This window comes from Silene latifolia, chromosome X (genome assembly GCF_048544455.1).
Source record: "Silene latifolia isolate original U9 population chromosome X, ASM4854445v1, whole genome shotgun sequence".
In the NCBI taxonomy this organism is placed as follows: Eukaryota; Viridiplantae; Streptophyta; class Magnoliopsida; order Caryophyllales; family Caryophyllaceae; genus Silene; species Silene latifolia.
Genome location: NC_133537.1, coordinates 23,530,919 through 23,541,436, shown reverse-complemented (window position 1 = coordinate 23,541,436; position 10,518 = coordinate 23,530,919).

Sequence of the window (10,518 nt, the reverse complement as noted above, 5' to 3'; positions counted from 1 at the left end):
TGAGATAAGGAAGTTACGTAAGTTGATTCATCACATCATTAGCAAATCCCCAAGGTTAGGAGAGTCGGATAATCTTGTTCTTTACGCCGTTGTGATCATCGTGTCAAGGGTAAGTTCCTTGTATAATTTTTATATCATTTGGTTAAGTTTCTTTAAATCCCTAATTGGGTGATTTTGAGGATTTTGGGTGATTAGTATGTGTGTGGTAGTAATTGAATGTATACATGTTATAGGAGGAGGATTCGTAGAGGAGAAGTCTGATTTGCTTCTAGATCGTCTGTGGTGGTTGCTTCTCCAGGTAGGGTTTCCCTACTCAGTATTAATTACATAATGTGTGGTGATTGTGCTGTAGTTAGTGATTGTTGATTGATTCAGACGGTTGTGATTTCGTATTATTGATTGATTCAGACGGTTGTTGGTTTGTGTTGTGATTACTGTTTATCTGTCTGTGATCTTCGGGGTGCGTCCCTGGTTGAGTGGAGTCACTTGCGGGAGTGGTTTCACGCCCTTGATTCGCCTTCTGTGAAACCCGCTACAGAAGGGATGTGCACATTAGTGAACTTGGGTTTATCGCTCGATGGAGATGAGCGGGGATTTGGTGGGTACGGCTGCGGTCCCCCACTGGCGGCGTGGAGTACTTGTTGCGATGGGTACTCTGGCGGGGCTACACACTTTAGTGTGTAGTCGATTGTGTGTAGATTTGAGATGGAGACTTGGGTTTGTTGAAATTTGTTTGTCTTTTTTGTGATATTGTTCCTTTATGGTATTTGTTTTTGTGTAATTAGTACGACCCCGTTTAAATGTTTTAAAAACGTGGTGATCCATTCGAGGTGGTGAGCGATTATTGAGCAGTTTGGTTGATGCACATGAGATAGTCAGGTTGAGTCATCACGAGTCGTTTTTTAAAGTCTTCATTTGTGTCGAACGTTGTTCTTTAGCTAGTTGGTTTAACATTTGAGAACAGTTGTATTTTCTTTTAACAGTTTTGGAGTTTAGTTGTATCACTTAAAACTTTGTAATCATTTAAGCACGTTTCGTTATTGTCTATTTGATTATCATTGCCTCGGGTAACCAAGATGGTGGCATTCTCATACCTTTAGTGGTCCTGGTAAGGCACTTGGAGTATGGGGGTGTCACAAAAAACCTTTCTTCTTCTTCCACAAAATTATTCATGGATGTTTTCGAAAATAGGTTGCGGCATTGGTGTCAGGATTTGTCACCTCCCGAAAAGTATCAACTCGTTGTTATGAGAGTTGGTCAATTGTTGGTGCTTCGTCAAGTCAAGGTGCAATTCTCATTTCTTGAAGCATGCTCTCATTTTTGGGATTCGAAACATCATGTTTTCATTTTCCCGAAAGGCGAAATTTGTCCTCTTGTCGAAGATGTAGAAGCCATTGGTGGGTGGCCGGGTTGTGTTCCGGTGCTTCCTCCGATTCGGTTGTGTTATAAGGAGAAATTCCGTTCGATGTTGGGTTTGTCGACAAGTCAAGTCAACTTTCTCCTCGCTTCTCATGGTGTGGATATGTTGGCTCTTATCAACATTTTCTCAAACCGATTGGATGTCAATGTTTCGGAGGTGGCTAGGAGAAGGGCTCTTGCCTTTTGCCTTGTCCATGCATACCTCTTTGTTGATGCTTTGAAGAAGGAGGGGCCAAAATGCTATGGTAGGATGACTCTTGTTCATGTGGTAGAGCAAATGGAGCATGGTAGAGATCCATCATGGTTGGTGCTTGGCGAGATCATCCAAGCTTTGGTCAAGAAGGGTTCTTGTGGAGAAGCTCCCTCGTTCGGATCTACAAGGATCATCCAAGTGTGGCTATTGGAGAGGCTAAGGTATGTAGAGCCTCCGACTGATTCTTCTTCTTATTCCTTCCGTCACCTTACTATGAGGAAGAAGTTCTACTCGGATAGCTTTGCATCCACCGAGGCCTATTGGACCGCGAGATTGGTGGAGGAGGGTGGTCCTCACATCCGGTGGATGGTGCCATGGTGGCACTTGAGGTCCTTTACGGGGTTGCCCGCTCCGGTTACTAGTTCTCATTCTTTGATGGTGGTGGGTTTGAAGGTTGCTTCCTTCATTTATCCCGAAAGGCTCATGAGGCAAATGAGGTGTCAACAAAAGGTGCTCGCTCAATATACCCTCGTCCAAGAGAGTGTTTTTCGGAACTCCGAGCTTGTGGAGGTCTTCGAAAGATGGTGGGCCACTCGGCCGCTTTGGGAGGTACCGAACCCCGTTGCCACGACATGGGTGACTCCCGCTTATGTCAAGTGGTCAAGAGCTCAAACCTTGGAAGAAAGGTCCAAATCTTGTAAGGACGAGGTTGTTGACTTGAAGTATAGAGAGGTTGGCAAGGCCAACCGTGCCTTCTTTGAGGACTTTGTTGATGGAGCTAGCCCGGATGTGATGAGGCCACCAAAGAGGAGAAGCTCGGGTCCCAAAGATGTAGTGGGCCGTGTATGGGCTCGCTTTGGACCTGTAGACATCTCAAAATGTCTACCTAGCCTTGCGGGTACCCATGATGAGGCTAAAATTTAAATGACTAAATGAAAATTGACAATGTTATAATTAAAGGCTCTTTACGCTTATTTCCGAGTAAACTACTTAAAATAGCCCAAAACCTCTTTCGACTTATTTCTCACCCGGTCCATTTCATTACTATATTTCATACCATTTAAGTAACACTGTCAAAAATACATTATAAGATCAAAATAGAGTTCCATATCAAAACTTATGTCAATATATAGTTGACCCAATTAATAACACTAGGCCACTAGCACATAGCTCACCATATTCCTATGAATAGGCCCATTGTTAGTACTCGAAAGATTAATAATGTGTGTCGGCCATAGCATGATTACGTACAAATTATGTGTACAAAATAGTAAGAGGAATTGATTAAAATAAAAAAAATAAAAAAGATCAGAAAGTTTGATTAAGGATAAAAACAAAAACCAAGGTGCTCAATCAAGATCGTGGTCTCACAGCAACAATATGAGAGCAAGTCAAACTCCAATTCCACACAAATTCCAATAGCAAAATACTATAAATATACTCCCGCATATCCACGGGAAGAAGGAGGAACAAGACAGACAAGAACGGACAGAAATATTATCAAGCAGGGGACGACCCAAAAACACGCAAACCAGCAACACAAATAAAATATGGAGAGATTCAAGATCAAACCATACCATAATTTCAATACTCCCAGACACCGTCTCAAATATATAATCCCAGATTCAAATCCAACTACATACAAGTAAATTGTCCCTTCAAATCAAACCATACAATAAATTATCCCAGTTTCCATATAAACGCATAAGAGCCAATAATTAACGACAAAGTCGAAATTCATTAATAGTCAAACATCCAGATAGGCCTGAGGGGGTACCGACTTCAAATAAGTTATTCTTTGCTCTTTCTTTTTTCTTAATTCTTTTATTTTGTCTTTTATTTATTTTGTCTATTTTATTGTATTTACTAACCAAGTTAATTTGTCCTTGTCTCAGATTTATATCGTCTTATGTATAAAATTGTATAATTAACCTTTTTTATTGTTAGTTTCGTCAAATATATAATATTACAAATAAATAGTAGAGGCCGTCAGTTTGATGGGCGGTCCGGGTGCCTAACACCTTCCCTGACCGTACCTTTACCCCCGAATCCGCAATCTTTGGTTCTGGCCGGAGTGACAAATCAGTCCCCATTCCAGGGATCAAAAGGGGTCTTTTCCGTTAACTTATTTTTGCATGTTTTTTTTATAAAACCTATTGGCGACTCCGTATTTATTTACATATTTTCAAAATTGAGATTTTTTCAGGGATCTCACAGTGGCGACTCCGTTGGGGACTTAATAAGAGGGTAAGACTTGAAATTTATTTGTAAAATTATATATTTGACTTGGGTAGAGGACGAGCTCCGTATAAAGTTCGCTTTCTATTAACAAATGACAACGTATGCAAGCCTTTGTACTATGAATTTGACAAATTCCATAATTATGACTCGTGGATCGTGCGTCTCTCAGAGTCCCAGCTAGGCAAAGGTAAGATTGTTTTCTTCTCCTTTGTTTATCTTGTATGTCAACTTTTCGAACGGTGTTACATGGTCTCTATTACAAACTCGTATATTTTCTTGGGTGCTCTAAATTTGTGGTCTTTTTTCTCTCTTTTCATTTTCTATTTCGTATACTCGTATATTGTGTATGTATGTTATATAAGACAAAAAAAAGGCGTAGGCTCCCCGTTACCCAATATAACGTCATTTAAGCTACCCCATTCACCCTCGGTAAAGTATGTTGTATACTTAGAAGGTCCATTCGACCGACTAGGCCTTACACGTATTTTCCACCTCATGACGTCGTGTTTTGGCAACTCGCTTGGTCCATTCGACTGAGTGAGCACAAAAGCGAGAGATACCCTCGGGTATTTTAATGTCGTGAGTACCCAATTTCCAACCCGTAAACCTAACCATAGCTCCCGTAGAACCTTTGAATAGGATAATTTGTTTCTTGTTTATAATCTTGTATATTTTATATATCTCATGAGTCATGAGTCACTTAATCGAATCATAAAATTAACTTGCCTTATCTTAATGCTCGCGTCCAACTAATTTTTCTTTTACATATGGGTCATGTTGTCAATATAGAAGACACAAATTTGCATCCATCTTAGTTAGTCACACGTACATGCATGTAATATATACACGTAAATGACGATGCCTATTGATTTGTGTACTCGACCAATAAAAGTAACTATGGAAATAAGTAGCAACTAGCAAGTACAATTTGTCCATCATCAGAATGATTATACCCACTGCAGTCTGCATATAGTATCTTCGTACAAAAGTCTACTCTGCATTTGTGTAAATCGACCTAAAATCACTTTTATAAAAATTTAATCTTTTTAAGAAAATAAAAATCAGGGGTCTACTTTTTCAAAAAAAAAAAAGAAAAGAAATCTCTTTAAAAAAAACATTTTTTTTTCTTTCTTTAACAATTTTCTATTCTTTTTATCTCATTTGTGGTCCATGTAGAAACTCGTATAAGTTGTCATCACACATCGAGTCTTTCCATCAATTTCTAAACAACTTTTTCATATTTCTTCTTATAAAGTCATGTCAACCGGTTTGAAAAAATAGAGTAAGCACAAAGATGTCAATAAAACAAGAGAAAAATAACTTTGACAGTCATATAATCAAATAACTCTGTTGCTGACATTATAAAATAACATGTAGATTAAAGTGTCTAATTAAAATAGGACCATCCTAGTCCTTTTTGAGTCCAAAAAAAAAAGAGCATATGTCATTTTTATTAGTCACTTGTTCTACTTTTTACCCTTAACTAGGAGAATAGACTTGAAATACTTTAGGGCGTATCTATGTAGTGTAGATCAATCGACCTCTTAGAATCAGCCTGAACGAGGGCGTGCATTTGACCACCTTTTCCATCTCATGTGGTGTGATAATTCCTTGATCGCCGTGTCTCTAGGTGACCTCTAGGTTTGGAGATTCCATTTTTCTACCAGTTTCGTCAACTTTCCATATTTCAAATGACTACCAAATGAGCACAACTCTTTATCTACCAGATTCGTCAATTTCCATATTTCCAAATGACTACCAGATGAGCACAAACTCATATGACCATTTTAACAAATATTATCATTCATTCCCATTCATGCTAGAAAACTAGCTCGAACATATTCAAACCAGATTCCTAGTACACCCGTGTTCAAACATATCAAATAAGACACGGGAGCGCACACTCCATGCTATTAAAACAAGAGAGGTGACCATTAGTCCCTTAAAATGAACTTAAGATGTGAGTCCAAGTACCAATACAAGCTCAAAAATTCAAAGACAAAAAAAATACATGATCTCAAAGATACAAATCCGGTTTCAAAAGTCTCAAAAGTCAAAGACAAAAAAAACTATGATCTCAAATAGATACAACTTCACTGTCAAAAGTCTCAAAAATTCACAAAACATAAAAAATCAGCTAAAGTGCAATTTATAATCCAATGTCAAAAATCTCAAAAATTCACAAGACAAAAAAATTCCAGTAAAAAAGAAAAAAAACTCCAGTCAAAGTTGCAATCAAATTGCAGAGTAGTCATTTTTTTTTCATCTCTCAGACGAGTCAATCCACAGTTACAATGTCTCCATTCCTCTTGGGACGATCCTTTCATTCATTTAGGTGAGAAAGAGAGGCACACAGGTCTCCAGTGTCTTCTAACACCATAGAACCTTCTAATCCACTCCATTTATCACCCTCGTTCAGCATCTAAGAATTCGGGGGATGTACACTAAGTTTATACGGTCATATAAGTATTTTGTTTCTATGGTATTAATTTTGCGTAATTGGTAGAGCTTGTTACTTTAAAAAGGGCAGAACTCGTCAAAAATATGACTCAAATTCACATGTCAAAAAAATTATAAATATTCTGCACAGCAGAGATATTTTCAAGAGTAGTAGTGTCCAGGCCTTCTACTTGGATCACATTTGGGTCAGACCCCATCTTTTTCAAAATATTTTCAAAAAATAAAAATGAAAATTTTTTCAATACTCATTTAAAATGTTTTCAAAAACAATATTTTGCATCATATCTAGTCGTCCAGGACATGCATTTGCATTTTAGGTGTCATATATTTGTCACTAACTGCTCCAGTCGATTACTTTGTCATTCATCTTCCAGATTCATCCAAAGTGGGGGCTTCTCATAAAGTCTCATTTTTACCGTAATAAAATTTTGCCAATTTCAAAATCAATCAATTCTCCAGCTCTTTTCGTGAAATAAAATTTTTCGATCCTCAAATCAGCTTCTTTTTCGAAATAAAATTTTGAAGTTAAACCTGGTCGGCAGACCCTGACATGCATTTAAGTTCTTAAAATAAAATTTTCTGAACTTGCCCTTTTTGCGAAATAAAATTGCAATTTTCAAATCATTTGGTCGGCAGGCCCTAACATGCATTTGAGTTCATAAAATAAAATTTTCTGAACTTGCCTTTTTTGCGAAATAAAATTTTGCAATTTTCAAACTTATCGGTCGGCGGGCCTTGACACGCATCTAAGTTTGTAAAATAAAATTTTACGATCTTATCCATCCTTTTTCAAAATAAAATTTTGAATTCCTTGGTCGGCAGGCCCTGACATGCATTTGAGTTCTTAAAATAAAATTTTATGAACTTGACTCTTTGCGAAATAAAATTTTGCAATTTTCAAACTATTTGGTCGGCAGGCCCTGACATGCATTTGAGTTCTTAAAATAAAATTTTCTGAACTTGCCTTTTTGCGAAATAAAATTTTGCAAATCCTAGTTTGTAAAATCAAATTTTACATTCTAATCCCTTTTCAAAATAAAATTTTGAATTCCTCGGTCGGCGGGCCCTGACACGCATTCGAGCTTGTGAAATCAGATTTTGCAGGTATATTCTCAAGCGAAACAAAGTTTTGCTTAACCAGTTTCCAGATCAACTAAACAAAGTTTGGCTATTCCATATTCCAGACTTGCTTTACCAGATTCCAGACCGGCGAAACAAAGTTTTGCCATACCAGTTTCAAGATTGGTGAAACAAAGTTTTACCAACTTCATTCCAGATTAACAAAACAAAGTTTTGTCATGCTAGTACCAGACAAGCTAAACAAAGTTTGGCTATACTAGTTCCAAACCAGTGATACAAAGTTTCACTATGCCAGTTTCTGACCAACGAAACAAAGTTTCGTTGCACCAGTTCCAGCATCATTCCAGATTAATAAAACAAAGTTTTGCTAAGCCAGTCCTAGTTTCCAGCTACTCCAGACAGGTAATGTAAGAGGCCCAGGTACGTTTCTTAACCTTTATCTGTCCCGACTGGACTACTTTGACCTTCGTCTTACTCAGACTCGGTCAAAGTGGGGGCTTCTGTAGACACCTCAAAATGTCTACCTAGCCTTGCGGGTACCCGATGATGAGGCTAAAATTTAAATGACTAAATGAAAATTGACAATGTTATAATTAAAGGCTCTTTACGCTTATTTTCGAGTAAACTACTTAAAATAGCCAAAAACCTCTTTCGACTTATTTCTCACCCGGTCCATTTCATTACTATATTTCATACCATTTAAGTAACACTCTCAAAAATACATTATAAGATCAAAATAGAGTTCCATATCAGAACTTATGTCAATATATAGTCGACCCAATTAATAACACTAGGCCACTAGCACATAGCTAGACCTGGCAAAAGCAACCCGACCCGATTGACCCGACCCGAAAAAGCTGACCCGAGACCCGAAGTGACCCGAACTACATCACCCGAATGTGACCCGAAAACCCGAATTGACCCGACCCGACCCGAACATGACCCGAGCTTCCTTGACCCGTACTGGCCCGACCCGAAAATGACCCGATCCAGAACCACTAAACCCGAAAATGACCCGACAAAATATAACTCTAATTGAACCGAAAAGACTTGAAATGACTATTTCTCTATTATTCATTGACCCGAAAATGACCCGACCCAAAATGACCCGACCCGCTTGACCCGAAACAGACCCGACAACAAACCCGAAATAGACCCGAAACCCGAAAAGACCCATCCCGACCCGAATTAACCCGAACTCAACGAGAAACCCGAATTGGCCCGACCCGAATTGGCCCGACCCGAACCCGACCCGTTGACCCGTTTTGCCAGGTCTACACATAGCTCACCATATTCCTATGAATAGGCCCATTGTTAGTACTCGAAAGATTAATAATGTGTGTCGGCCCATAGCATGATTACGTACAAATTATGTGTACAGAATAGTAAGACGAATTGATTAAAATAAAAAAATTAAAAAGATCAGAAAGTTTGATAAAGGATAAAAACAAAAACCAAGGTGCTCAATCAAGATCGTGGTCTCACAACAACAATATGAGAGCAAGTCAAACTCCAATTTCAAACAAATTCCAATAGCAAAATACTATAAATATACTCCCGCATATCCACGGGAAGAAGGAGGAACAAGACAGACAAGAACGGACAGAAATATTATCAAGCAGGGGACGAGCCAAAAACACGCAAACCAGCAACACAAATAAAATATGGAGAGATTCAAGATCAAACCAGACCATAATTTCAATACTCCCAGACACCGTCTCAAATATATAATCCCAGATTCAAATCCAACTACATACAAGTAAATTGTCCCTTCAAATCAAACCATACAATAAATTATCCAGGTTTTCCATATAAGCAAGATAAGAATGAATAATTAACGACAAAAGTCGAAATTCATTAATAATAAACATCCGTCAGATAGTAGAGGGCACCGCATCAAATAAGTTTTTCTTTACTCTTTCTTTTTTCTTAATTCTTTTATTTTGTCTTTTATTTATTTTGTCTATTTTATTGTATTTACTAACCAAGTTAATTTGTCCTTATCTCAGATTTATATCGTCTTATGTATAAAATTGTATAATTAACCTTTTTTATTGTTAGTTTCGTCAAATATATAATATTACAAATAAATAGTAGAGGCCGTCAGTTTGATGGGCGGTCCGGGTGCCTAACACCTTCCCTGACCGTACCTTTACCCCCGAATCCGCAATCTTTGGTTCAGGCCGGAGTGACGGATCAGTCCCCATTCCAGGGATCAAAAGGGGTCTTTTCCGTTAACTTATTTTTGTATGTTTTTTTTATAAAACCTACTGGCGACTCCATATTTATTTATTTTCAAAAAAGGAGATTTTTTCAGGGATCTCACAGGACCAAGTATGGGGTCATGCAAGAGACCGGAGGACGTCACCATTGTAGATCCGTTGAGGATCCGTTCCGAAGAGGAAGCTCAAGCTAGGTGAGCCAACAAGAAGAACAAGGGCAAGATGTACCCTGAGGGAAAAGGCAAGGGTAGAATGGAAGGATGAAGTCCTCCATTACCCGTTTCATTATTATGTTGTATTAGTGTTGTGATTTTTATTATGTTGTACTAGCTATGTATTGTGTGTTTTGTGCTAGTTTTACTATGTGAGGTGCTTTAGTCGGCACCTTAGCTTTGACATGTTGTAGACTTGCCGAGCTTTATTTGTTGTTGAATTTGTAATCCTTCTCATTATTAATTAAATAAGGGGATTGCTTGTGTCAAAATTGTGAACGCTTGTTTCTTCCATCCATTTTGTAAAGGCAATTCGGCTTGAATTATCCTAAACACTGCACTTGGGAAATGGGATTTTTGTGGGAAGGGAGAAATGCTTCCTTTTTTGTGTTTTTTGTGGAAAAGGGAATGTTTTTCCCTCTCTTTTTGAGTTGATATGGGTGATTTTTTGTATGTGGGTAAACATAAGAAAATGTTTTTTTTGTTTATGGGGATGGTTATATCCTTCTTGTGTAAGAGAGGACTGCCTACGTATCCATCTGAAAAGGTGAAATCAAACCATGATCGTAGTTCGAAATGCTTGTGAATTTATTTGGGTTTTGTGGTTGTATCCCTCTTGTATAAGAAAGGACTGCCTACGTATCCAGCTGAAAAGGTGAAATTAAACCATGCTCGTAGTTCAGGGGGTTGT